The sequence below is a fragment of the Anabrus simplex genome, chromosome 7, assembly GCF_040414725.1.
Source record: "Anabrus simplex isolate iqAnaSimp1 chromosome 7, ASM4041472v1, whole genome shotgun sequence".
Lineage (NCBI taxonomy): Eukaryota > Metazoa > Arthropoda > Insecta > Orthoptera > Tettigoniidae > Anabrus > Anabrus simplex.
The window spans coordinates 284,025,987-284,053,674 of NC_090271.1; positions in this window are offsets into that span (position 1 = coordinate 284,025,987).

The window sequence follows — 27,688 nt, forward strand, 5'->3', positions numbered from 1 at the left end:
TAATAATAATAATAATTATAATAAAATTAGAAAATTAGAACTGGATCAGCCGCATATCGACAAACCTGCGTCGCACGCTTGGCTGGCCTACTCTGGTCTTTTCCCAGAAACAGAACTATTTGTTCTGGCCATCCAAGATCAAGTAATTGCTACACGGAACTGCCGTAGATTCATCATGAATGATCAAACAGGTGTATCAGACAAGTGCCGCCGCTGTTCCAGAATTACAGAGAGCATACAGCACGTCGTATTTGGCTGCCCACACTTGGTCAACACCGATTATAAGCACCGACATGATCAGGTAGCTAAAATCATTCACTTGAAACTTTCTTTAAAATATAGATTTCTTCAGTCATCAAGTACATATTGGGAATCGTCGTTGCCGGGACAAAACCTCCTATGTGATGATATTTCTGACCCGCAGCACATGCATTATGAAGAGCGAGAATACCTTGACAATATTCACATAATATTGCACCTTAGATGACAGAACCCCTGATGTATAAAGTTTTAGTAAAGCCTGTATAAATATATAGTGCTGAGACCTGGACACTCTCAAAATCTGATGAAAGACAGGTCAGTATATTTGAAAGAAGGATTTTGAGGCAAATGTTTGGGCCAGTATAAAGATCAGAAGATTGGAGTGGGTAGGACATGTGCTGCGTGCTAATGACAGAAGGATAAAGAAGTTATTTAATGCAGTGCCAGAAGGAATCAGGAAAGTTGGCAGACCAAGGTTAAGGTGGGAAGAAGCGGTGAGAGTGGATGTAAAGATGATTGGAATCAAGAATTGGAGGAACTCTCTGCACTTAACAGGAAAGAATGAGAAAAACTTCTTCAGAAGACCAAGGCCCACAAAGGGCTGTCGCGCCATTGATGATGATGAAGATGACAGAACCTTACCGGCCAAAGTTCTAAGCTAGAATCTTTCACATAGGAGGATTTTCCCGGCAGCGACGAAATATACACCTCCACCCGTTCTCGAAAACTCTTCATACAAACTTCTATGAGACCGAGAAGTCATAACTGATGTCATGCTCAGCAACAATAGGCCAGATATTATTCTAATCGATACATCAAAAAGATACGCAACCCTTATAGAAATTGCTTTTCCAAAAATCTCCAATCTGCAAACAACAATAGCCACAAATATATCAAAATACACAGAACTGGCAATAGAAATACAACGGCTGTGGAAACTAGAATCAGTCACCACAGTTCCAATAGTAATATCATGTACCGGTGTTATTCCAAAAAGCTTGCACAGCTCTCCGGCCGCATCAAACATGCATCATCACACATACGTTGAACTACAGAAGCTACCCTCCTGAGCCCCTGCCACGTTGTGAGAAAGTGTCTAGGAACGACTTTTCCTCTGACTTACGCCAAACAGCATGAAATTCCAGGCCGCAGTTCCAGTAATACTGAAGAACAGATTCCAAAAACGGGGAGATAAGAAGTTCTTTGGCGACATCATCTGTGCATATTTATTGTATAAATGTATATGTTGTAATTGTTCCTACTGCAAATATTTGTAGATATATACACCTATAATTTCATAATCAAGAGGGTGACTCCTTCCTAGTATATTAGTAATACATTATGTTGGAAGAGAAGGTATTCTGCATGTCCATAACAAGCTTGTTTGCTAAGAGGCGGAAATGAACACACGCTATGCTGTTGTCTTTGCTGATCAACTCCTCTGGCAGATCCCAATTAGTACTTCTTGAATGTGTCGACATAATTTTTTAACCCGAAGCTACTGTTTTTTTAAATATTTTACGACGTTGTTCCAGCAACTTAATTAGGAATGTAATGACTATTATATCACCTTGTAACACTTGCGTATTCATTCTTTTGTTCCAAGGACGAATATAAATGCAGTGAACAAAGAGATGTAGCCTTCAGCTAGTTTTGCCAAGTCAACAAGGCACCTCTGTGTTTGTGAAGTCTTCTTGAGTCTCAACAGCAGGTCACCTTCACTTTAATACCTCCAGTGTTGAAATCAGAAGTCGCATTGAAATACAACGCAGTAAAGACCATACAGAAATATGTAACCTTTCTTCAAGAGCGGCAAGTTTAACCTGAAATTAGGTTAAGCGATGGCAAGAACTTACATTTCGTCCACTCTTCTATATGATGTAGGAGCTTGAAGAACGAAGTTTAGCAATATGAATAAATTATGACTATTTGAAATGTGGATTCGTGGACGAATACTATAAAGTGGTGTCGACTTAAACTTAAAATCGTTTCAGTCTACGGGTGTCAAGGTTCTCAACCCACGCTCTTAAATTGAGAGCCCATAAAGACTGACAGGGGACGCCAAGAATGTCCAATGCGGTCCCTACCTTCAGGGAGAAAGCATTGTAGTGACTAAATTATATCGACATTCACAGAGGATTTTCGCAACTTATAGTGAGAAAATGTGACATATTTTGCCCAAAAAATGCAGTTCAGTAACTATTTATACTTAGTTATTTGAAGAAGATTTCTGGATTACGGAGGTTGAATATAAATTTTACATTGTAACATACCTGAAATGAATGATATGAAATGGCGTATGGCTTTTAGTGCCGGGAGTGTCGGAGGACATGCTCGGCTCGCCAGACGCAGGTCTTTCGATTTGACTCCCGTAGGCGACCTGCGCATCGTGATGAGGATGATGATGAAGACAACACATACACCCAGCCCCCGTGCCAGCGAAATTAACCAATGATGGTTAAAATTCCCGACCCTGCCGGGAATCGAACCTGGGACCCCTGTGACCAAAGTCCAGAACGCTAACCATTTAGCCATGGAGCCGGACAACATACCTGAAAAATAAAAAAAACGCTATTAAACTGCAATCATCGCAATCGCATGCAACTAGTATTGTTAGTTTTATAAAATACCAACCATATTCCTACTTCATATGAATGAACGAAGATAATGATCAGCGCCCCCGTCCCACCCCCGCCCCCAGGCACGGGTGACCACAAACCGGCGGAGAGAACATCCGTCCATCGCAATCATTGAAATCACATGCCACTAGATTATGTTAGGATTTAAAAAAAAGAAAAGATCCTCCGTGGCTCAGACGGCAGTGCGTCGGCCTCTCACGGCTGGATACCGTGGTTCAAATCCCAGTCACTCCACGTGCGATTTCTGCTCCAAACAGCGGAGGCGCGACAGGTTTTTTCCGGGTACTCCGGTTTTCCCTGTCATCTTCAATTCCAGCAACACTCTCCATTATCATCTCATAGCACCCATCAGTCATTAATCACTTTGGGAGTAGCGACCCCATCGTAGTAATCGCCTATATATGGTTCATTCATAACATCCCTGACCCAGTCAAAGACTGGAAAACAGGTTGTGTAGGTTTTCATTTTCATTTTCATAAAAATAATATCAAACTTATTCCAAGTAAAAAACTGTACATGGAGTACCGTTAGTTACTTTTATGTTTCGTTCATTTTTTAAGTTTAATGTTTAGTGTAATATTTTAATACTGTAAAAAAATTAGTCAGTGTGTTCATAAACCTGTGTTGTATTATACAAAGACGTTACATAAAGGAGCTTTTTATTTATTTATTTATTTATTTATTTATTTATTTATTTATTTATTTATTTATTTATTTATTTATTTATTTATGTATTGAACTGAATTGAATTGAATTTATTGATTTATTTATTAACTTAACGTCTCCATCCGACAGACGAATAAACAGCGTCATATTCCCTCATTTCATATGAACACTGCGGACAGGTACGGAATTGAACCCAGGCTTTTCGCACGCAATCTAGTGATTGGAAACTGTACACCACCACCACCACCACCACCACCACCATTTCTACCCTGCCGGGCAACAATGATTTCTTTCACAATTGGATTTCATTACATTTCACTTATTTCAACTCAATTTCATCTTGCCAAGAAAAATAAAATATGACTAACTCGAGCGAGCTATCCACGGTGCCAGGCCTTAAAGACTTGATGCCTTAAGATGTACTCATTCAGTTGATAAATCTTCTTCTCCCTAACGTTTATCCCGCGTAATTGCCGCGTCCGCTTTTGCACACTTCGCTTTTCATCGCTTCCAATCCTTGACATCAACTGCAGTAATGCCCACCAAGCTCAAATTATCCCGTTGTGCATCAAGCATCATTGGCCGTCCCCGTGGTCGACGGCACTCGGGTTTCAGACCAAGTGCCATCTTCGCAACTGCTGAGCAATAAGTGACCATACCATCTTAGACGAGTCTCCCGCATTTTGTTGCCGCTCCAAATGCCTCTCTGACATCCTGGTTCCTTACGTGGTCCAATTTACTGGGTCCCAGAGGCCATCGAAGCGTCCTCATTTCCATAACATGGAGATGTTGTTCATGTTTTTTTTTTTTGTGACTGGGCAACATTCCGCCCAGTGTACTGTAGTGCTACAGGACGAACGACCGCTATATATATTTTTTTGATTTTAACACTGCATTAGTCGCGTATTATCTGAGATATACACAGTGGCTTTTATTTGCTGTAACTTATCTTGCTTGAGGCTAGAAGCCTATCTCCCCTCCTAGCTTCCTGTCTCGGAAGTGGTGACATCCAGTAGTGTCGTGACCTATATGAAATACAAATGTCACGAGCTGCTGTTATCTTTATCTCACAGATACGACTGGAGTGAATTTGAAAATAATTCATATTTAAACCTAATTCGTTTGCTTTGCTGTGAATTAGCTCATTATTGTTTGTGCTACTGCTTGCAGCTCGAGTTTCAAATTGAAAATGAAGATGAAGATGATTTGTAAAACTGTGTTGTGTTCAGTGAGTTGTTTGACTAATCAGTAACAGTACGATCTCAGGATCCTGAAGACTGTGAAAAGAACAATCAGATAATAAGTTTGTTTCCAATATGCCAGTGTTCTTTCTCAATATTTCAATAAACCTTAAAGTGCATTTTATGTTAGTTTCTATCTTCCACAAATTTATAGGGGTTGTGTAGTTGGACTGAATTTATGTATCTCTCGGATATGACGTGAGCACTGATGCCACTTTTAGGACGCGCTTAATGCAGTGTTAAGTACAACGGGACTTTCTGGTTAAATAGGACTCCCGTAACTTGGCGCCACTTCATCCAGGCTGCATTACTCTATTCCTTGCATCTGTCAGTGTATCAAAATCTGAAACAATGACTGATCCCAAATATTTAAACCGATTTGTCTTAGGAAGAGCAACGCCGTCGATGTTTATGGACACATTTCGTTGCTCCCCACACTCCAAGTACTCCGTATTCCGTTTATAAATACTAAGAACAATAAATCATAGTGAACGATTCTCCAAAATTTAATGAGAAGTAATTTTCGAAAAGAAATGAGCTGAAGGTCATAAAATGAAAACCTCTGTAAGGATCCTAATGCAATTGCCTTTGGAAAAAGGTGTGGTCCCTATAAGAGCGCTGAGGTCCTAAACCCGCCGCTGGGCGCACACCACGTGACGACAGAGCGAGCAAGTGCACGCGCTGATCGGCCACTGCACCCAGTTATGTTGAAAACAGTCAAATGGAGGCTTCAAAAGAAGAACAAAGGAGTGCAGAGCGTTTCCTGACAGCACAAGGAGTTAGAGGAACGAAAATCCTTCGGAGAATGGCACAAATGTACGTAGAGCACTGCATGTCCGTTGCAAGGGTTAAGGCATGGCATAAGCGGTTCAGTGAAGGACGCACGTCGTTGGTCGATGATGCACGGTCTGGAACGGCACACTGCATTACCGATGCCATTGTCCAGCAGGTGGATGCCCTCATTATGCAAGACTGACGAGTTACGGTAGCAGCCATTGCTGCAGAGTTTGGAGTGAGCGTTGGAAGTGTTCACGCCATCATTAAGAACAGACTGAATTTTCTCTAAAAGTGTACCCAGTTGGTGCCTCACAGTATTCAACAAGCACAGCAAGCATGTAGAAGGGACCTCTCTCTTGAACATCTGCAGCGCTGTGCCGAAGAAGGGAATGGGTTCCTGTCACGAGTGGTCGCTGGAGACAAGATATGGTGTCATCACTTCGAACTCGAGTCGAAACGACAAAGTCTCCAGTGGAACAATGCAGGGTCGCCGCCACCCAAAAGGTCCAATATGAGCTGAAGAAGGCTCTGAGAGGCAAACGATTTACCTCGGATGGCGACGTCAAGCAGTACGTTCGGAACTGGTTCACAACTCAGCCCGAGTAATTTTATGAGACGGCCATTCTCGCTTGTGTCGCAGTGGGACAAGAGTCTCAACAGTGCTGTACTATGCTTTTGAAATAACGGTACAGGTTTTCATCTTATAGCCTACGGCTCGTTTCTTTTGGATGGCCCTTATGCAATGCGAATACTTAAATGATATCCATTTCTTCTTCATCATCTTCTTCTTCTTCTTCTTGTTCGCCTTCTCCCCCTTTTCCGCCATCTTGGTGGGGTCATGGGTGCCAACCGTGTCGCACGTGTTGACATCGGTGTGTTTTACGGCCGTATGCCCTTTCAAGCGCTAACTTCATCTGGAGGGGTAAATTCACTATCGCATGTTTCCCTGGTGATAGATGGTTTAGGGCCGGTATTATAATAGAGGTTTAAACTGTTGGTTCAGTTTAAACTTCGGTTTATCTGTTTGTCGCGCATTATAAAATTTAATCTTAAGTTTATCTACATATTAATTTTACTGCTGTCACTCATCTACCGTTTAAACTGAAATTTAAGAATACATAACCTTACAAGATGGCAGAACAAATTGATCTCGAAGATATTTTTGAGGTGTTTGAAGAAATACTAAGCGATGATGAAGAAGTGGTTCAAATTATTAAACGACCACGGGCACCACGAGTTTTTCGAGCAAGGGCACGTCACTTTCACATATGGAACGAAACAGAGTTTTTAAATAGGTTTAGGTTTACAAAACAGACTGTCATAACCCTATTTCAGCAAATTGGTCCTGGAATAAAACATGCAACCTAAAGGTGAGAATCTAAAAATGACTTTTTGAACTGTTTGAATGTCAAAAGTGTAAATTTTAGTAAATAAAGCAACTTCCTTTTATTTCAGAAATTATGCCGTAGAACCCCTCAGTCCAAGCGCCCATATGCCAGTTTGTAGGGGGGGGGGGCAGACTTGGGGGTACGTAGTATTTTTAATATTTTGGAAGATAAATGGCGACATTTATTCTGTGGTAAAATAACCCACGGTGTTCCCTGCCTGTTGGTGGGGAACGGTACTACCGCTTCTACGTGATACTGACTTTTACATAATTTTCTTGAAAGGAAAACACCTGACTAGACTAGATTTTTGCCTTTCACTGAGAGCTAGGGGGGAGGGGGCGGCCCCACCTTTCCCCCGGGTATGGGCGCCCTTGCCTCAGTCAGCTACTAATAGCATTGCGGTTTTATGCCTCCGGTAGTATGTTTATTACAATGGGAGATTTCGGAGGAATTCATAAGGCCACCGTTTCACGGACTATATAAATATTTCTGTACTAATTGCACAAGTAATTCTATTTCCTTACAAGTAAAATTAGGAAAAGTTTTATTGTTTTTATCCGCCATTTTACCTACAAGAAGTCATTATCGACAGTCATCTTTTCTCGCAAGTCACTGCTACTAAGATCGTCATTTCCTTCTTCACCTCAGTTTAACTTAGGCCGGCCATTATAAGACTTAACATCGGTTTAAATTCTAGTTACAGTTTCAACTCAATTTTCAGTTTGAACCTTCATTAAAATATCGGCCCTTAAAGTGTTCTGCGAATATGAACAGGACTCTATTGTACAAACACAAACACCCACTTCCCGTGTCAGATGAATTAGTAATACGCGATTAGAATTCCCATTCCGGCCGGCAATGAAACCCAGGACAATCACGACCGAAGGACTGACCACTCAGCCAAGGATGTGGAGACTTTTCTTGTCTGCTATGAACGCAAAATGATTACTCAAACTTCATTGAAATGTATTTATTTTCTTTCTTGAACAGTACGGATATGAATATCTGGCAGCTAGAAAGTTTCTGAATATTTTTGTATTTCTGAATTGAACTTAATGGAGTATAAAGCGCTTTAAATTACTTCAGTAGGAAGGTATCTGAGCAACACAATGCGAACAGCTGCCGCTTCTCAGCCTGTGGCTTGCTGGGCGCAGTGTGACGTGAGCGATATGGCTGAGTGATTTGTAGGTGCGATAACTATTGCCTACAATTACTTGCGTAGGTAAACCACATGCTAGGGCCAGGTAATTGGAACCAATTATAATGTGCTGTATTGTTGAAAATTAATTTAGCTGACCACTTGCTTCGTCAGTAAAATGCATTCAGCTATTCTGCAAATAACAAGGAAAGGAAGATAATTCGAGCCGCATATCAACTTTATAAATTATACTTCTACTGAAAGTGTAAGTTAGAAGAAGTTTTGCCAAGGCCATGGACTCTGAGGTATGGTTCACCCGCTTGCCGCGCACATTCGTCAGTCTGACAGTCTCTTTAGTGTGTTAGTTTCTTAGTGTGTAGTCAAATACTAAATGATTTTAATTGTATAATCACACTGTAATTCTTTTTAATCGTAATACATGTGTAATATGGTTACTTTGGTGAAATTTTTATTGTACAGTATTGAATCAAAATCTCAAAAAAGTATTATTACCACACTTAAATTGGTAAACTTTCAACTCTGTCAAAATTCGCTCAGAGAGCATCAAAAACCTTACCCCTTTTTAGCTTCACTTTTTCAATTTTGATGTATATCTCCACACACCGGCCATTATATCCCACAAACCGTCCACTATATCCCACAAACCGGGTACTGTTTGTTGTCTGGTGGTGGTGGTGATTATTGTTTTAAGAGGAAGTACAACTAGGCAACCATCCTCTATATAACACTAATCAGTGAGAAAAATGAAAGGGATCCGACACTTGGAAAAGTGAAGGTATCGGCCAACGGAAGACAAGGGCCACGAAGGGCGTGAAAATGAAAGACTACCTAGGCCTCCGTAACACCGTCGGGGTCGGAAAAGAACAAGAGTTGACCAAGGGAGGTCGGATAGGATAGATGAAAGCGAGGAGCCTGGCACAAGTTAGTGGAAGCAATGCCAGGACTCAGCTTAGGGACCCGTGGTCGCCAACCCAGGCTCCAAAGTTCAGAGCACTTGGGGCTGTTTGTTGTCTGTATATTATTTTCTTTGCCCCCGCACTTTTATTTCTCAATCCCCGCTACTGGTGTTCAGAACCGTAATTACACCAAAGACGGGAATCAAATAATCTTCCGCCAAGAGCGCACGATATGTGGGATGTGGTGATCACAAGATCACAGAATATGAGTCTGGCACAGTTCCAGCTTACTTGTCTCCTTCAGCCGTCTTGTGTGATCTAATTTATTCTCTTTCTCGGACGCATAGTTTGTGAACTTTGAGTGTGAACCATAGAGAACCTGTGAAATTGCTGAAATCTGCAAGAAAAATGATCAAATATTATTGTTTCTTACGCCCCACTAACTACTTTTTGGTGGTTTTCGGAGATGCCGGAATTTTGTCCCACATGAGTTCTTTTACGTACTACTAAATCTACCGACATGAGGCTGACGTATTTGAGTACCTTCAAACACGACGGGACTGAGCTAGGATTGAACCTGCCCAGCTGGGGTCAGAAGGCCAGCCCTTAACCGTCTGAGTCACTCAGCTCGGCAAAATACCTACAAGAACGAGCCCTCCTACCCCTATTCTTTTTTATTTCAACTTGCCCTTAGTCAACTCTTGTTTCCCTATAACTTGGAGAGAATTAGGTTTGGGGGGGGGGTAATATATTCAATCGTACGGAATTTTATGACCCACTAAACTTTAATAAAACCATGAGATTCTCTTGGGAAAATAACGAGGTGGATTCCCGTGGTCGTTCCTCGATACTACATATACAGAAACACAGAAATAGAAGAAATTAGGTTAAACAAATTTAGGTCGAACAAATACCAGTAATTTCCAGATATGTCCGTATCTTAACGTAATCAGGTGATGTTAGAGGGTTAGCAAATGTAGTCACTTATAATATTAATTTCGAAGAACGTTGCACAGAATATGACTCTTGTTAGGCAGAGAAATCTGCAGTTCTTTTGATATGTTTTAATGAGAGAAGATAGTCCTGCAAAACTAGCTGTGCAAGGAAAAGTGAACGGTATCAAGCTGCTTGGAAGAGCTCTCAGAAGATGGACAGACCAGATCAAAAACTTTCACACCTCTTCGAGTGACAATCAGAAAAGCAGAGGATGGCGACTGGTACTGGACTCCGTCGAATAGTAAAGTAAGCATGAGATCGTGATTTTCAGATATAAGTTATGCACTGAAAAGAAAAAAAATTACATTTACTGCTTTTGAGGGTTCGAGGTTTCGCAATTTTTCGCATGTGAATAATTTTATTAACCTGTAATTATGAACATTATACTAGCATTATTGACCACCTCTAAATACAATCAAGACAGAGATCAGAAGATTTGCTACCGAGAGAGTTGGCCGTGTGGTTGGAGGCGCGAAGCTGTGAGTTTGTATTCGGAAGATAGTGGGTTTGACCCCACTGTCGGCAGCCCTGAAGATGGTTTCCCGTGGCTGTCCATTTTCACACCAGACAAATACTGGGGCTGTACTTTAATTAAGGCCAAGGCCGTTTCCTTCCCACTCCTAGCCCTTCCCTATCACATCGTCGCCATAAGACCTACCTCTGTTGGTGCGACGTAAAGCATATTGTAAAAGTAAATAATAAAAAATCTAAAGATTCTTTTGTAAAAGTTGCTATAGATAAGCTCCGAACGATCTGGCGTGACCGAGCAATTAGTAAAAACACGAAGAAACGTCTGGTTTGTGTCTTAGTATTTTCAGGCTTCTTCTATACCTGTGAATCATGGACGGTAAAAATGAAATGGCGTATGGCTTTTAGTGTCGGGAGTGTCCGAGGACATGTTCGGCTCGCCAGGTGCATGTCTTTTGATTTGACGCCCGTAGACGACCTGCGCGTTGTGATGAGGATGAAATGTTGATGAAGACGACACATACATCCAGCCCCCTTGCCAGCAAAATTAACCAATGATTGTTAAAATTTCCAACCCTACCGGGACCTCTGTGACCAAAGGCCAGCGTGCTAATCATTTAGCCATGGAGCCGGACGTCATGGACGGTGAAGGCCAAGTACAAAAATGTGGTGTTGGCGAAGGATGTTCTTAATACAGTAAACGAAGAAAAGATCTAACCCCCGTTATGGCACTACAGCCCTTGAAGGGCCTTGGCCTACCAAGCGACCGCTGCTCAGCCAGAAGGTTTGCAGATTGCGGGGTGTCGTGTGGTCTGCACGACGAATCCTCTCCGCCGTTATCCTTGGCTTTCTAGACCGTCAGATAGCTCCTCAATTCTAATTACGTAGGCTGAGTGGACCTCGAACCAGCACTCAGGTCCAGGTAAAAATCCATAACCTGGCCGGAAATCGAACCCGGTGCGTCCGCGTAAGAGGCAGGCACGCTACCCCTACATCACGGGGCCGGTGGTGAAAAGCTCTAGCTCTTCCATAATCGAACAGCTTGGCATCGCAAATGGACTTTCAACTCTTGTTAGACAGAGAATCGTGCAGTTCTTTGGACATGTCAAGAAGAGAAAATAGCCTTGAAAAAATAGCTGTCCAGGGAAAAATAATAGGATCAGGCGGCCTGGAAGAGCTTCCAGAAAATTGATAGAATAGACCAAAGTTGCAACTCACGCACCTCTTCCAATGGCAGTCCGGGAAGCAGAAAACCGTAGGCAATAGTGACTGCTGGTGAGCTCCATTGGATAGTCACGTAACGATGAGATCACGACACTCACACATGAGTTATGCGAGTGAGAAGAAGAAGCCCGGATCGAACCCGCAAGCATGGGATCAGAAAGCCAACTCTGAACAAATGACAGCGCGGTTTGAGTCATGTAACAAACAGCTCGCGTTCGGGAGATAGCGGGTTCGAACCCCATTGTCGGCTGCCCTGAAGATGGTTTTATAAGGTATCTCATTTCCAAACGATGCAAATACTAGGGATACACGTTATTCCTTCCACTACTAGCCTTTTCCTGTCCCATCGTCAGTGCGAAGTGGAGCAAATTGTTAAAACATAAAAAGTAAAACAAAAGCCAGCGTTTTACTTTCTGATCTACTCAGCCTGCCAGTTTCCTAGGTCTATAGCATCTTTCATTTTCTTTCTTTATTTCTTTGTTTCGTTTCTTCATCATCATCATCATCTGTTTACCCTCCAGGTTCGGCTTTTCCCTCGGACTCAGAGAGGGATCCCACCTCTACCGCCTCAAGGGCAGTGTCCTGGAGCTTCAGACTCTTGGTCGGGGCATACAACTGGGGAGAATGACCAGTACCTCGCCCAGGCGGCCTCACCTGCTATGCTGAACAGGGGCCTTGTTGAGGAATGGGAAGATTGGAAGGGATAGACAAGGAAGAGGGAAGGAAGCGGCCGTGGCAAGTTAGGTACCATCCCGGTATTCGCCTGGAGGAGAAGTGGGAAACCACGGAAAACCACTTCGAGGATGGCTGAGGTGGGAATCGAACCCACCTCTACTCAGTTGACCTCTCGAGGCCGAGTGGACCCCGTTCCAGCCCTCGTACCACTTTTCAAATTTTCGTGGCAGAGCCGGGAATCGAACCCGGACCTCGGGGGGTGGCAGCTAATCACGCTAACCACTACACCACAGAGGCAGATTCGTTTCTTTCTTGTCATAATACTTTCCTTATATCTCAGAGAGGCCGCTAATCAGAGTTTATGGTATCATCGTATTGTCCCTAAAGCTTTCCTATCATCCCTCGTGATTTTTTCTCATTTTTCATTAAACGGGTGATATGGGACTTCGAGTAAATTTACCGTAGGTGGTTTCACTTTAGACGGGGCTGCAGTCCTTTTTCACTTCTCGTTGAAACTAGAGGCCTAGTGGTTCGCTCAGAATATTCTTCTCCGTGTGGTCCGTGCTCGATTTCTAGCGAAGCCAGGAGTTTCAGAATAGTTTGGTGGACTAGAGCTGGGTACATTAATTTCTGGGTCATACAGGTAGCTCAAGGGTAGGAGAAGAAAGGCAATAGCATAGAAATAGAATATTGTTCTATTTTCCACCTTTGAATTATTTTTTGTGACATAATTATTGACAAGTTAAAAACCTCCCGTTGCACACTGCGTACACCGAACTTGAGTAATTCACTGTCAAAACCTGTCCAAATAGAGTTTTACTTCGCTGATAATCGGGGGTAAGTAGAAAAGTTAAAAATATTCAATTCATTGTCCATGTCTGCTTACACTCAAGAGTTTCAAAAATTTGCTACTTTTATGAATGTTCCATTACTTGCCTTCTTTTGTGCAAGAATCATGCAATAATGGTCAGCTCACCAGATAATCCAGACCCTGAGTTGGGCGTACTGAGTCCATACCATTCTCGCATAATCCTCTACTTCTCCTTCCCTGAATTTTACCATTTAAGGTAAACTGAAATCCGATTGAGGTGCCCAGAGCAGAGCCTCCGTGGCTCAGGCGCAGCCCGCCGGCTTCTCAGCGCTGGGTTCCATGGTTCAAATCCCGGTCTCTTCGTGCGAAATTTTTGCTGGACAAAGCGGAGGCGGGACAAGTTTTTCTCCGGGTACTCCGGTTTTCCCTGTCATATTTCATTCCAGCAACACTCTCCAATACCGTTTAATTTCATCTGTCATTAATTAATCATTGCCTCAGAGGAGTGCGACAGGCGTCGGCAGTCGGCACAACTCCTATCCTCGCCGCTAGATGGGGGCTTCATTCATTCCATTCCTGAACCGGTTGAATGACTGGAAACAGGCTTTGGATTTTCATGTCCAGAGTACTCTGGTTTCTTCCTTTGTATATGGTACATGATCTTTAGCTCTCTGTTCAGCTGTTGCAGTACTTCAGTGTTACGTATTCTACCAACCCATGATATTCTGAAGAAGCGTCGGTAGCACCACATCTCGGAGGATTGAAGAGTTTTAGTGGTGTTCTGAGTTAGGCTCCATGTCTCCTCATCACAAAGTATGACAGAGAACACCTAAGTAAATGGAGGCGGAGATAAATATTAAAGTACATAAGCCGGCTAAATGGCACTGCATCAGAAAGACTGTAACCCGGTACTGATACCGTTCGATTATCATTAAGTTATATAGGAAACTACTGCCATCACACTGTAGAATGCGTGCAAGTCGCTCGGTGAGGGCCAAGTCAACATCTCTTCAACACGTACTGTGTACGAAATACACGACCTGATACGTCAAAAGTCGATTCGTTCACAATGTGGTCGTGAAAATTCAAGATTCATTTCTATTATTATTATTATTATTATTATTATTATTATTATTATTATTATTATTATTATTAAATACACAAACCACAAACCCTTTCTTCTTAGTTTAGGCTTGATTGAATTACAAATACACAAAGAATGGACGTTACAGAAAGACATTAACAGAGATTCTTCATTCACATTCACGACCATTGATTTAGATTTGAAGACTAATCATCTTCGTAATAACCACGGGAGATCCAAGTAACCTTCTCAATTATTCGTATTAATAATAAGTATAATAAATAGAGAGATATTACTTAATAATTTATCCAGGTTCTTTTCCTCATACCCAAAGAGTATTATTTCATATTGTAGCGGAAGTTTGTTTCAAGACCAGGTGAGGGGGAGATATGAACCAGAAGGTGTGGGTTGCTAAGCCTCACCTTGAAGATTTCACAGCTGCTCTTTAAGGTTTATCTCCCATCAAAGTGAGTTTGCTGTTGATTACGCAGCTGGACTGTGAATGTTCTTGTTTATAACTCCCTAGTGATCACATGTGGAATACTCTCCTACTTAAAAAAATATACCAGTTGGCTCTGTGTTCCGTGTGGGACGTGAGGATATCTCTGCCCGTTTTGGTCACTGCCAGGCGATACTGACCTTGTGCTGAACTTTATGTCTTCATTATAAGATCATCGCATCTCACTGTTATTTTCTTCGCTGATCTCATTACAGGATACTAATTTTAACCAAAGTGGATGAGGGCCAATGACCTTAGATGTTAGGCCCCTTTAAACAAGAAGCCTCATCAGCATCAACCGAGGTAGATGCAGGAGGTCCGCCTCTGTAGTGCAGTGGTTAGTGTGTTTTGCTGCCATCTTCAGGGTTCGATGCCCGGTTCCACTAAGAAATTTGAAAAGGGGTACGACGACTGTAAGGGGTTCCACTCAGCTTCAGAAGGTCAGCTGAGTAGAAGGAGTTCGATTCCCACCTCAGCCATCCTCGAAGTAGTTTTTCGTAGTTTCTCACTCTTCTCCAGGCAAATGCCGGGATGGTACCTAACATAAGGTCACGGCCGCTTCCTTAACTCGTCCTTGCCAGGGCGAGATACTGGTTCTCCTCCCCAGTTTTATCCTCGACACAAAGTCTCACGCGCTAGGACATTTCCCCTTGAGGTGGTAGAGATGGGATTCCTCAGTGAGTCTGGGGGAAAACCAACCCTCGATTAAATATTAAAATAATAAAATATATGCACTAGAATAAAGGCCAGTGCTGCCATATTTATACAAACCAAAAATTAGGAAAAACGTAGATTTTGTGCTAAATATGATGAGAAAAAGAGCAGACAAATTTTCAGATTGGTGAAATGTTGAGATATTTGAGGGCTGGTTAGAAGAAATAAGCCTTGTTAACTCTTACAGATCTGAATGAGAACTAATTAACATTTTAATATTCTTCACTTGTTGCAATGCATAAATTCGGTACATGCATTAAATTCTCCTTTTACAATTATTTTACTATTACTATACTTAATATCAGTTATTTTGTCCTAGACATTAGCGATGTGATGTAATCTAGGACAACATGTATCTTCCCCCTCGTTAGCTTATTTAGTGCTTAATTTTGGGTCAGAAGTCTTATGGAGTATCCTACCATTACAGCATACATTATGACAGAACGGAATGAGTGGATAACTGCATGAATTGGTGAATGGATGGTTTCATGGTTGAATTGTGGTCGTGCATGAATGAACGAATGAATGAATAACACTCTTCTCACCCGGTCACGGATAGTCACCCACTGAGGAGAGAACATTCACTGATGAATGGGTTATTGATTGCGTGAGTGAATAACTTGTTGTTGACTGAACTGATCATTCCATTAGGAATGAAATATTGAGTGCCTACATGAATGAATGAATGAATGAATGAATGAATGAATGAATGAATAAACTGTATTCCAAGTTCCCTCTCCCAGTCGCGGATAGCCACCAACTGTGGAGAGAGTTTCTGAATGATTAATTAATGAATGGATGTTTCCATGATTGAATTGTGTTCATCAGTGTGCCTCTTAGACAATGAAGCCCTACCTCTGGCCAGGAGATGTGTGGCGTTTGAGGAGAGATGATGGATGAAGGAGAATGTATGGAGTGGAAGTGCTGGAGAGTATGTTTGTTTTCAGCACTGGTGTCCATGTGCAGGCGTTATATTATCAAACCTACATCATTCTGCCTACACACACCATTACATATTCCAAAATATTTAACACACCTTTAGCACTGCCTTCCAGAAGACAAAGGTTATGGAGTGCACTCTCGTACTACAAGCAACGCCGAAACCAGGCACTTCTGGATTCATTAAAACCATCTCCTGCTCGATATGCATCCGATGGCTGCTTATACTGTAATCTCATCACAGCATTTTAACATGGCGCTAAATGAAACATTGCGTTTAAAAATAGCCAGCCTAGAAGCTGATGTTCTCAAATCTCATCTTTGTTGCCAAATGTTATTAATTGTACTGCACCATTATGAGCCTTGGCTGAGGTGTCCCTTTTGAAATAAATAATAAATAAAACAGCCCCAGTCCTGTCGGAATGAAATAGTGGGGAAATAGACTATTACTGCAGTTATTTTCAGTGAAAAATGGTGTACTACTGTGTGCCTTTCTGTAAATCAAAGAAGGGGAAGCCAGAGAGCCGTGGTGAGTTAGAAAGCCGTGGTGTGAAATATCTTCAAACACTGATCGGCGTCGAAGATTTCAATACACTACTCAAACCACTGAGCATCATAAAGAAAACAGTAGATGAGGTTGGAGGGAAACTAGTTCGGAGGATGCAGTGCAGAGTGGGTCTAGGTCCACAAGTGGCCGAGTCTGGTCCTTGGTCCGATAGCTCTGCACTCGGACCGGCGAACCGAGTAGAGGAGGGGTGGCCAAGGCTCTACTGTGGCTCCACACCTCTGTATTCGGGAGACGGTGAGGGGCTGGACCCCACCGCCGAATGCCCTGAGAATATAGACGGGTTGTGACAAGGATTTCTAGTCACCACTCCGAACTGCTCTGCTCCGTGAATGTTACTGTGACAAGAACCAGTGATTTTGTCACAGTTGTGATCTTACTTAACGTTGTTCCGTGTCTGTAAACACCTAGTTCTGTACATGTATCTCAATCGACTAATGTGCATGTAACCAAGATGTTACGAGCTCAACTTCGCCTACCTTATGGCTGCTTCTCCGTCTTGATTTAGTGCACACTATATTGCGCTGCTCTATGAACCTTCTGCTTGCTATGCTGTCTCACCACTGCTTCATCTGCTACACCGCCACGCGCAATCTCCGTGACGTCACCTAGTTCTAGTGTGTTCTCGAGCTCGCTTCGCTCCGTGTATATATACTCGCCGCTTTCTCCTGTCCGGCGATCAGGTGTGACTTGGTGTTGTAATCGGCAGTGGGAGCTCAAGCCCTGCACCGGCTGGTCCGAGTGCATTTGGACTTTACTTGGTTCTCCGTTACGTGTTGGGTGAGCAGACTTTTACTGTAATTATTTACCATTCATTTTAATTTCGCCCTCTCATTCACCATATGGGCTTGAATAACGCTTCGATATTGAACTATCGTCCCTTCAGGACACAGCGAAATTTCACGGTGCCAAATTATTGACTTTGACTTTATGATGGAAATATGAAGGAGGAAGCGTGCTGGGCTTCAAGTTTTGAACAGTTGTACTGGAACCTTTTCTCTCGTTTGGAGCGGACATCGTACCCTGGTCAATCCCCTTTCCCTGCTTGAATCTCTTTCCCGATTTTTCCTTCTTTTCGTCTACCTTTCGTACCTCTAGTAACATATTAATAAATTTGTAGCTTGGTGCTCTGCTAAATTTTTACACTTCATCTGGCGTGTGCCTTTCGATTATTCTGGTGTCTACTTGCTTTAAAAAGAAAAAAGGTGTGCCTTAGTTTTAGGGGGATAGCCTGTTCTTTTATCACGTGCCTTTGTGAGCACTGGAAAAATTCCTTTTAATTAATGTTAATTTTCTTGTTCCTGTTTCCATAATTCCTTGCTACTTTTGTGGCATTCGCGTGAACATTGGTATAAAATTTTATTCTGGTTTCGTGCTTGGCGCCCCCCCCCCAAGCTCTATTGTGGTTTGGTGATTACCCCTTTAAGATACGTACACTAAACAAAAAAAAGGAGAGAAAACCTGTTGATAATTTGTACAATTTCCCACTTTAATGGTGTATCAAATGGTCGAAGTTCTCATTCTTATAGTGTAAACAATTGTTATTTCTTGGAGTTGTTTTAATATATGTGTTCATTTTTGAAACCTGTGCTTGTGGGAGTTTTCTTGGGTGTTCTCCTTCCCCCCCCCCCTTTTCCACGTGTCCCTACCGCGATAGTTCCTCTGGGGAAAGGCCCCATAATTGAAATCACCACTTGATTTGGGATGTGATCACTGCTATCTGGTTATTCTAGACATGACATTTAAATATTGGTGTTTCCTCACTTTACACCCTTCCCTGCGCATTGCTCTGCTGAGTCCTTTTCCCCCCCGCACCGGCAAGTATTCTTGAGTCCCTTTGCTTACTTTACGTCGAACTTGGTCGGTTTATGCTTAGTGATTGCTGCAAGCACTTGAAAGTACATATCTGTTTAAATGTGTCAACGCTCACCGTAACAAAATGGTAGCAGAGTACTTCCTATTTTGACTGCTTCATTCCTTTGTGTGCTTTCATTCATGGCTTGTTTTTCCGATAATTTCCCTTTAGGGGATGACTCTTCCGTACTATCTTCTCCGCTAACAGCAAATTTATCATTACCTAACCCTCCTGTACCGAATCTAATTTCTTTTTCGTCTACCCCATCTTCTCCTTCCCTATATCCGTCTTCCTCAACCCATACACCTCATTTGCAATCCGATGATACTAAACCTTCCGTTTTACTACATCACATGGCCCCGTCGCCCCCTCCTTATTCTCAACCCCCAGTACCTGCTACCCCCTCTGTTGATAATGCACTTAATGGACAAATCATTACGCAGTCGTTATTACAAGTTCCCCAATTATCCGCAACAGATCCCCGAAATCTTACCATTTGGCTGTTTTCAGTTCGTAAGTTCTTAAATATAAAAGTTGCCTCCTTTCCCCAATTAATTGGTCTCTTATCCACCAAAACTACGGGTTTTTTCTCCACCTTTTGGTTGGATAATATATAGAATTTTTCAAATTGGTATGAATTGAGACATGCGATACACAATTATTTCTTGCCCCTAGAAGTCCGTTACAAACTAAGTACAGAGTTCATCAGACGCCACCAGCTACCCAATGAACCTGCGCACGACTATTTGGACTCTATCATCACTTACAGTGACGTTTTGAATGTTTCATATAATACTTCCGAACTAATATCTATTATTCAGTTTTATGCCGCTCCATCATTTCGCATGCTTTTTAATGTTCTTACCCCCCCCCCGTTTCCCTTTTTCAACTCTACAATCTTGCTCAACAACATATGGTACATTCTCTAGGGGATCGTTCCTATTATGCTTCCGTCTCTCCCCCACCGATCCCTGCTCCTCCTTTACGTTCTTCTTGGTCTGCCGTACCTACCCTTAGTGCCCGTCCTCCTATAACCTGTTATCGTTGTAAATTACCGGGCCATATTGCCCGTCAATGTACTAATTTGCCTTCGGGAAACGCCTTCCACCCGCGTCCTTAGGCAGTAGGCGTTCACATAGGGAAAATCTGCCTCATTCCTCCCAGCTTACCTCCGTATCCCCATCTTCCCAATCCCTTCATAATTCTATTTCTCTCTCACCCCCGAGTTGTCATGTTATGCTCACAGTTAATAACCTTCCTTCTCTTGCGCTCCTAGATTCTGGGGCGACAGTGTCACTCATTAGTTCCCGATTTTATAGCGATTTACTTCACAATAATCCTCATCTGCAATATCTTCCATCTCCCCTTCGATGTCTTTCAGTCTCTAATCAACCCTTAAAAATTTTGGGTAGTATCTTGTTACATATTAAACTCCAGCACCTTTCTTGGCCTTTCACTTTTCAGATTGTGGAGGACTTGTCCTTCCCGGTTATCTTAGGTTATGATTTCTTTTCACATACTGGTCTTCTTCTTGACTCTGCCCAGTCCAAAGTTTCTTTTTCCTTTTCACACAAGTCTGTTCCGTTGATTAATATCTCTGATTTTCCCTCTCGTTCACATTCTCTACTTCCTGCTATTAACTCTATTCATTCTAACCAGGTTCAAGCTTTGCTCACTGAGTTCTCTGACGTTATTACCCCTAATTTGGGCACGGTTAAGAATTTTTTTGCACATATTGATCTAGTGGATTCTACCCCTGTCCGTTCTTCTCCCTATTTTCTTAGCCCTCCTCGGATGAACACTTTAAATCAATTGATTCAAACAATGCTTAAAGATAATACTATTATTCCATCATCTTCCGATTATGCTTCACCTGCCTTTGTGGTCGCCAAGCCTGATGGCTCTGCGAGATTTATTGTGGATTATAGGAAGCTTAATGAGAAAATCGTCTATGACGCCTATCCGATGCCTAAATTAAATTCGGCGTTCCAACATTTTTCCGGTTCCAAATTTTTTTCAATTTTCGACCTCAATTCTGCTTACAATCAACTTCCCTTAGATGACCTCAGTTCTCGGTATACGGCATTCATTACTCCTACTGGGCTCTATCAATTTAAAAAAGTTCCCTTTGGCCTTAATCTTGGCTCCTAAATAATGCAGCGCTTTGTTGACTCCCTTTTTGCTGACATTAAGTATAAGTATCTTTTTCCTTTTGTTGATGATATCTTAGTTTTTTCTCCGGATTTTGACTCACATTTGTCTCATGTACGCGAAGTCCTTACTCGTCTCCGCAATGTCGGCCTCACCGTTAATCCTTCTAAAGTTTTGATCGCCCAAACTTCGATTAAATTTCTTGGCCACATATTGAGTTCTGATGGCATTGCTGTTGATCCTGATCGTGTCTCTGCCATTAATAAGATACCCCCTCCTACGAACTTGAAACATTTACGTTCCTTTTTGGGAATGGTTGGCTTCTATGCCAAATACATCCCTAATTTTTCATCTATTGCTGATCCATTGAATAAACTCAAAAGAAAAGGGGTCAAATTTCACTGGTCCCCTCAGCAACAAATGACCTTTGATCTTCTTAAATCGAAACTATCTCATGCTCCCCTCTTACAAATTCCTGATTTTAATTTTACCTTTGAATTATCTACCGATGCCTCAGACATTGCCATTGGTGCTGTCCTTCAACAAACTATTAATGACCGTACGCTCCCCGTGGCCTACTTTAGTCGCCTGTTATCCCCTGCTGAACAAAAGTATTCTACTTACGAAAAGGAAGCCCTGGCTCTTATTCTCTCAATAGAACACTTTTCTGAATATCTCGACCATCGCGAGTTTATTGTCAGCACTGATAACCAGGCCCTTTCTTGGCTCTTACATAATGCCCCCAAAATTGGTCGTACTGGTCGTTGGTTACTCGGCCTGTCTCGTTTCAAGTTCTCTTTAAAATTCGTTTCCGGTTATAATAACTCTGTCGCCGATGCTCTTTCTCGTCTCTTTGATGACCACCAGCTTCAACCTTCCGAACTTGATTCCCTTCCTATTAACTCTGTTATTTCCGTCTCTTCCTTAACTAACTTTCCCCTCTCTTTTCAATCTTGCTTGCACCATCAACAGCATGACCCTTACTGTCAACAAATTTCCCAAGAAATTACTTCTCCTGATTATTCTGGCCCTTTTCGGGTCCACCACCAACTCCTTCTTTTTAAACCTACTCCTAAGGCTACTCCTCGTCTGGTTCTTCCTTCCACTCTCCGGTCTATGGTATTTCAATATTTTCATGATTCGCCTATCGGCGGCCACTTTGGGAGAGCTAAGACCTACGCTCGCCTTGCCTCCCAATTTTTTTGGCCGCAGATGCGTAAAGACATTTTTTCGTGGGTTCGATCTTGCCCTTCTTGTCAGAAACATAAACCGTTAAATCACCTTCCTTACGGCTCCTATGCCGCTTCTCCCGCCACTTACTCGTCTGAAAAGTATTACATTGACATTGTTGGGCCTATTGTTAAATCCTCTAAGTCCAATTCATACATCTTTACTCTGTTAGATGGGTTTTCTAAATTTCTTATTGTTCGTCCTTTGAGAAATATCTCTTCACAAATTGTTATTAATCTTTTGTTCAATTACATTTTTCGTATCACTGGCCTCCCTAAAGTTCTCATTTCTGATAATGCTTCGATTTTCACCTCTAGACAGTTCTATAATTTTTGTTTTTCTCTTGGCATAAAAAAGGTTTGTACTTCCCCCTATCATCCTCAGACAAATACCGTCGAACGCTACCACCGTAACCTTAAAACATTTCTATCTATTTTTCACTCCCATAACCAGAAATCATGGGATACCGAACTCCCTTCTTTTGTGCTCGCCCTCAACTCCACCATCAATTCTTCTACTGGTTGTACACCGGCTAAACTCTTTCTTGGCCGGGAGTTGAATACCCCCTTGCCCTTACGTGGGATCTCCCCTCGCTTTTGGATACACCCTCCGATCGTCTTAATCACTCCCAATTGTATTCCGCTTATCAAAAGCTCCTTCAGGCCAGTAAAGTTCATAAAAATCTGTGTAATTCTCGTGCCTTACCTTCTAAATTTAAATTGTTTGATTTAGTTCTTCTTAAAAATCATCCATTTAGCTCTGCACCTCAGAATATTTCGGCTAAACTCTCCCCTCGTTGGCTGGGTCCCTTTCGTATTCTTTCTTTTCCCTCGCCCAATACTGTTCAGCTTCAGTCTGTGGAATCCCCTATTGATCTCCGAAAGGCTCATTTTTCTCGACTAAAGCCCTTTCATACCTAATCCCTACGTTCCCCTTTTTTTCTGTGGGGCGGGAGAGGGGTATTGATCGGTTCTTTTATTCCTTTTGTATTTTCTTGGTTTTACGATATTAATTTGCTGTCCATTACTCTCCTTCCTTCATATTTCTTAATAAATTTTTTTTCCCTTGTCTCTGCTCACCCAGCTCTTCTCCCACTGCCGAAAATTTCATGCCTGATCCTCCCCCTCTTTTAACTAAGTTTTGTCTTGTTATCCCTTTGGGGTATATTATTGATAAATATTCGAAAATTTTTTTTACTGTCATATTGTTATGCAGAGCACTAGATAATTTGGTTTGATCATTTAAATCATCCTGTTTGTTTTCTTGCTCTCTCCTTTCCCCCCGTCCTTTTCCCCCTTATTCTCCTCTTATTTTCTTTGATGACTTATTCTCTTTATTTCTTCTTTCCTATGATGCTGCGTCTTCCTGTCTGGCCCTGAGACCGCGCTTCCTTCAGACTTCGTGGGACCTGGTGCTTCTACTGTCTTCATGTTTTCGTCGGTTCTGCCTTTTTGCCTGTCATCGTTTTCGCCGCAGTTGGATCTCCGCCACTCTTCATCTTCGTCCGTATCGCTTTGGACCACCGGTACTGCTTTCACCATCTTCTGCTCTCATTTGCCGTCTCGTCAACTTTGGACACCAATCCTTCGGATTTCTCCTGGTGGTGGGAGTATGTTACGAGCTCAACTTCGCCTACCTTATGGCTGCTTCTCCGTCTTGATTTAGTGCACACTATATTGCGCTGCTCTATGAACCTTCTGCTTGCTATGCTGTCTCACCACTGCTTCATCTGCTACACCGCCACGCGCAATCTCCGTGACGTCACCTAGTTCTAGTGTGTTCTCGAGCTCGCTTCGCTCCGTGTATATATACTCGCCGCTTTCTCCTGTCCGGCGATCAGGTGTGACTTGGTGTTGTAATCGGCAGTGGGAGCTCAAGCCCTGCACCGGCTGGTCCGAGTGCATTTGGACTTTACTTGGTTCTCCGTTACGTGTTGGGTGAGCAGATTTTTACTGTAATTATTTACCATTCATTTTAATTTCGCCCTCTCATTCATCATATGGGCTTGAATAACGCTTCGATATTGAACTATCGTCCCTTCAGGACACAGCGAAATTTCACGGTGCCAAATTATTGACTTTGACTTTATGATGGAAATATGAAGGAGGAAGCGTGCTGGGCTTCAAGTTTTGAACAGTTGTACTGCAACCTTTTCTCTCGTTTGGAGCGGACATCGTACCCTGGTCAATCCCCTTTCCCTGCTTGAATCTCTTTCCCGATTTTTCCTTCTTTTCGTCTACCTTTCGTACCTCTAGTAACATATTAATAAATTTGTAGCTTGGTGCTCTGCTAAATTTTTACACTTCATCTGGCGTGTGCCTTTCGATTATTCTGGTGTCTACTTGCTTTAAAAAGAAAAAAGGTGCGCCTTAGTTTTAGGGGGATAGCCTGTTCTTTTATCACGTGCCTTTGTGAGCACTGGAAAAATTCCTTTTAACTAATGTTAATTTTCTTGTTCCTGTTTCCATAATTCCTTGCTACTTTTGTGGCATTCGCGTGAACATTGGTATAAAATTTTATTCTGGTTTCGTGCTTGGCGCCCCCCCCCAAGCTCTATTGTGGTTTGGTGATTACCCCTTTAAGATACGTACACTAAACAAAAAAAAGGAGAGAAAACCTGTTGATAATTTGTACAATTTCCCACTTTAATGGTGTATCAAATGGTCGAAGTTCTCATTCTTATAGTGTAAACAATTGTTATTTCTTGGAGTTGTTTTAATATATGTGGTCATTTTTGAAACCTGTGCTTGTGGGAGTTTTCTTGGGTGTTCTCCTTCCCCCCCCCCCCTTTTCCACGTGTCCCTACCGCGATAGTTCCTCTGGGGAAAGGCCCCATAATTGAAATCACCACTTGATTTGGGATGTGATCACTGCTATCTGGTTATTCTAGACATGACATTTAAATATTGGTGTTTCCTCACTTTACGCCCTTCCCTGCGCATTGCTCTGCTGGGTCCTTTTCCCCCCCGCACCGGCAAGTATTCTTGAGTCCCTTTGCTTACTTTACGTCGAACTTGGTCGGTTTATGCTTAGTGATTGCTGCAAGCACTTGAAAGTACATATCTGTTTAAATGTGTCAACGCTCACCGTAACAAAGAGAAGACCGTAAAACATTAATAAATCTGTAAACTATCATATGTTCAGAGATTAGATTTTAAAAGCTTGAACATATTAATTGGGTCTACATAACATAAAATATAGGTGAGAAGGTTATAGGCTACATCGGAATACAAATATCTGAATCTTATCCAGAATGATTTGATGTTCCTATTATATTATACTGTTAGCACATAGTAAGCAGCACCCACTCCAAAATTTGTCAACTAGGTTATAATCATATTTTCATGCAGGTATAGGATAAACCATTAAAATGGAAGGAATCTTTAAGTATTAATTATGCCATATTTTGTCGATGTGTCACTAAGTTTCAGATTGACACACAAAACTAACAGGGCCGTTGACCTCGATGTTATGGGACCTTTCCCACCGTCCCCCATGACTCATGGGACCATGTGACAGCAAACCAACCCTTTCGGGTCACGAACACATGGGACCATGCTCCACGGAAGTCGATAGTCAAGGGATCTTTTCGGTCTGTGCCGATTTCTCCTCATTGGGATTGTATACTTAATCCACTCACATGAAGAGTTATCGACCATTCGACTCAGCTAGATCACAGCTACTCTCCCGTTCCTGAGGTCTGAACACGGACTCCTCAGGGCCGAAGAACGTTCGCGGCATAAAGAGGCTATCAAACATAAGCTATCTTAAAGGCCTACAATGAACGGAAGAGGATTCTGGATGCATGTTTTTCGGTATAGATAGGCATAAAATCGTTTGGAACAATTTACTACTCACTCGGTGAAATATACAAATTTACATACACTCTTGATACTTCTGACACAATTAATATGAGCAAATCACTTATTTTAGCAGCGGAAAAATCCGGGCTGCCATTGACATCGGTTGTTACCTCCACATTCCACAGACAAAATCTATGTGAAAGGCAACGTTAGCTGTTATTTCTCTACTCCAATAAATTTTCCTTTTTGACACAGACGTAGATATCCATATCCCTCTCTACCAAAATAGAGAATAACCGAGAGGTTGTTAATATGATTTCACTTTTTCACATACTATCACTTTGAATTGCCTGTGTCATATATTGCTTACATAATTATTACATTAGTTTGGATGTATGCTACACACATTGTTTTGTGTATTATCGCAATTGTTTTGTGCGCGTCATCACCCGGTTTAGCATAAACCACTGAGTACCCTATCATATTCACAAAAACAAACAAAACAAGCCATGTTCCCCCAATGCGAGTATTCCATGGGACTGAATCCCGTATTACACATTAGACTCTATTTACACAAAAGAAAAATGTCCGCCTTTGAATGGTCGGCTAACGCTAGGAATCAATGAAGTAAAGATTTAAAAAAAAAAATAATAATCCGAACATTCCGACCATATCAGAAATCCGTCACTAAAACACGGAGAAGGAAAGAAAAAGGACTCAAGTCTTCCATATAAAATAAACACAGACTTGAACAACGAACTATCATTTGCAATCACTACCAGTGGACTTTCACGAAGTCTAGATTCAAATCGACATCGATTAAAAGTAACCAACAAAAACACATCCTGAAAAAGAAAATATATCAAACACATGTATCAATAAAGACGATGGCTGTAATTTAACCGTTGTAACCCGCTGTCTTAGCGAGCTGTTGATCGCTGCTGTGCCCACATGAGGTTCGAACCTGAGACTCTGGTCGTCTCCATCCAGGGTACTGTAATCAAGCCCTAATTAATCTAATCGTGTATCGAACTGTCATAACAAAAATAAACATCTATATTGCTCTGTAGGTCATGGTCTACGGGGTGGCAATTAAAGCACTTGCTGTCTTTATTCTCAAAGAAACCAGAATGTTGGTTCGGCCAGCCTTTCTGCTTGTATATCTTCCTCCCTGTTCCAGATTCTCCCCTCTCAGCCATAAATTCGGCTGACACTTGTCCCACGGTCCGGAGACAAAAAAAAACACCATTCAGCCTGCTTCCCGCTAGGCCTTTTTTTCTCTCTGTGTCCATCAAATTAATTCATTAGAAAACTGGCACATTTTATTCAATGCTCGGACCAGCCCACATACATTCAGTACACGAGAATCATTTCTCAAATTCGACCGTTAATTCACATTTCATTCTCTCATATCTCTGGAGGTCTGGAGTTCGACTCGTATCTTCTCTCCTTCCAAAGTGCACCATCCGTTAGCCCCTGACCATAGCAATACTCCTATTTCTCCGCCTCTGAGGCGAGTGTGTGTACCTATCAGATACTACCCTATCTATCGGTATAAATCATCAATCAAAGTACCTTAGGTAAAATAATAACAATACTAATAATAATAATAATAATAATAATAATAAGAAGAAGAAGAAGAAGAAG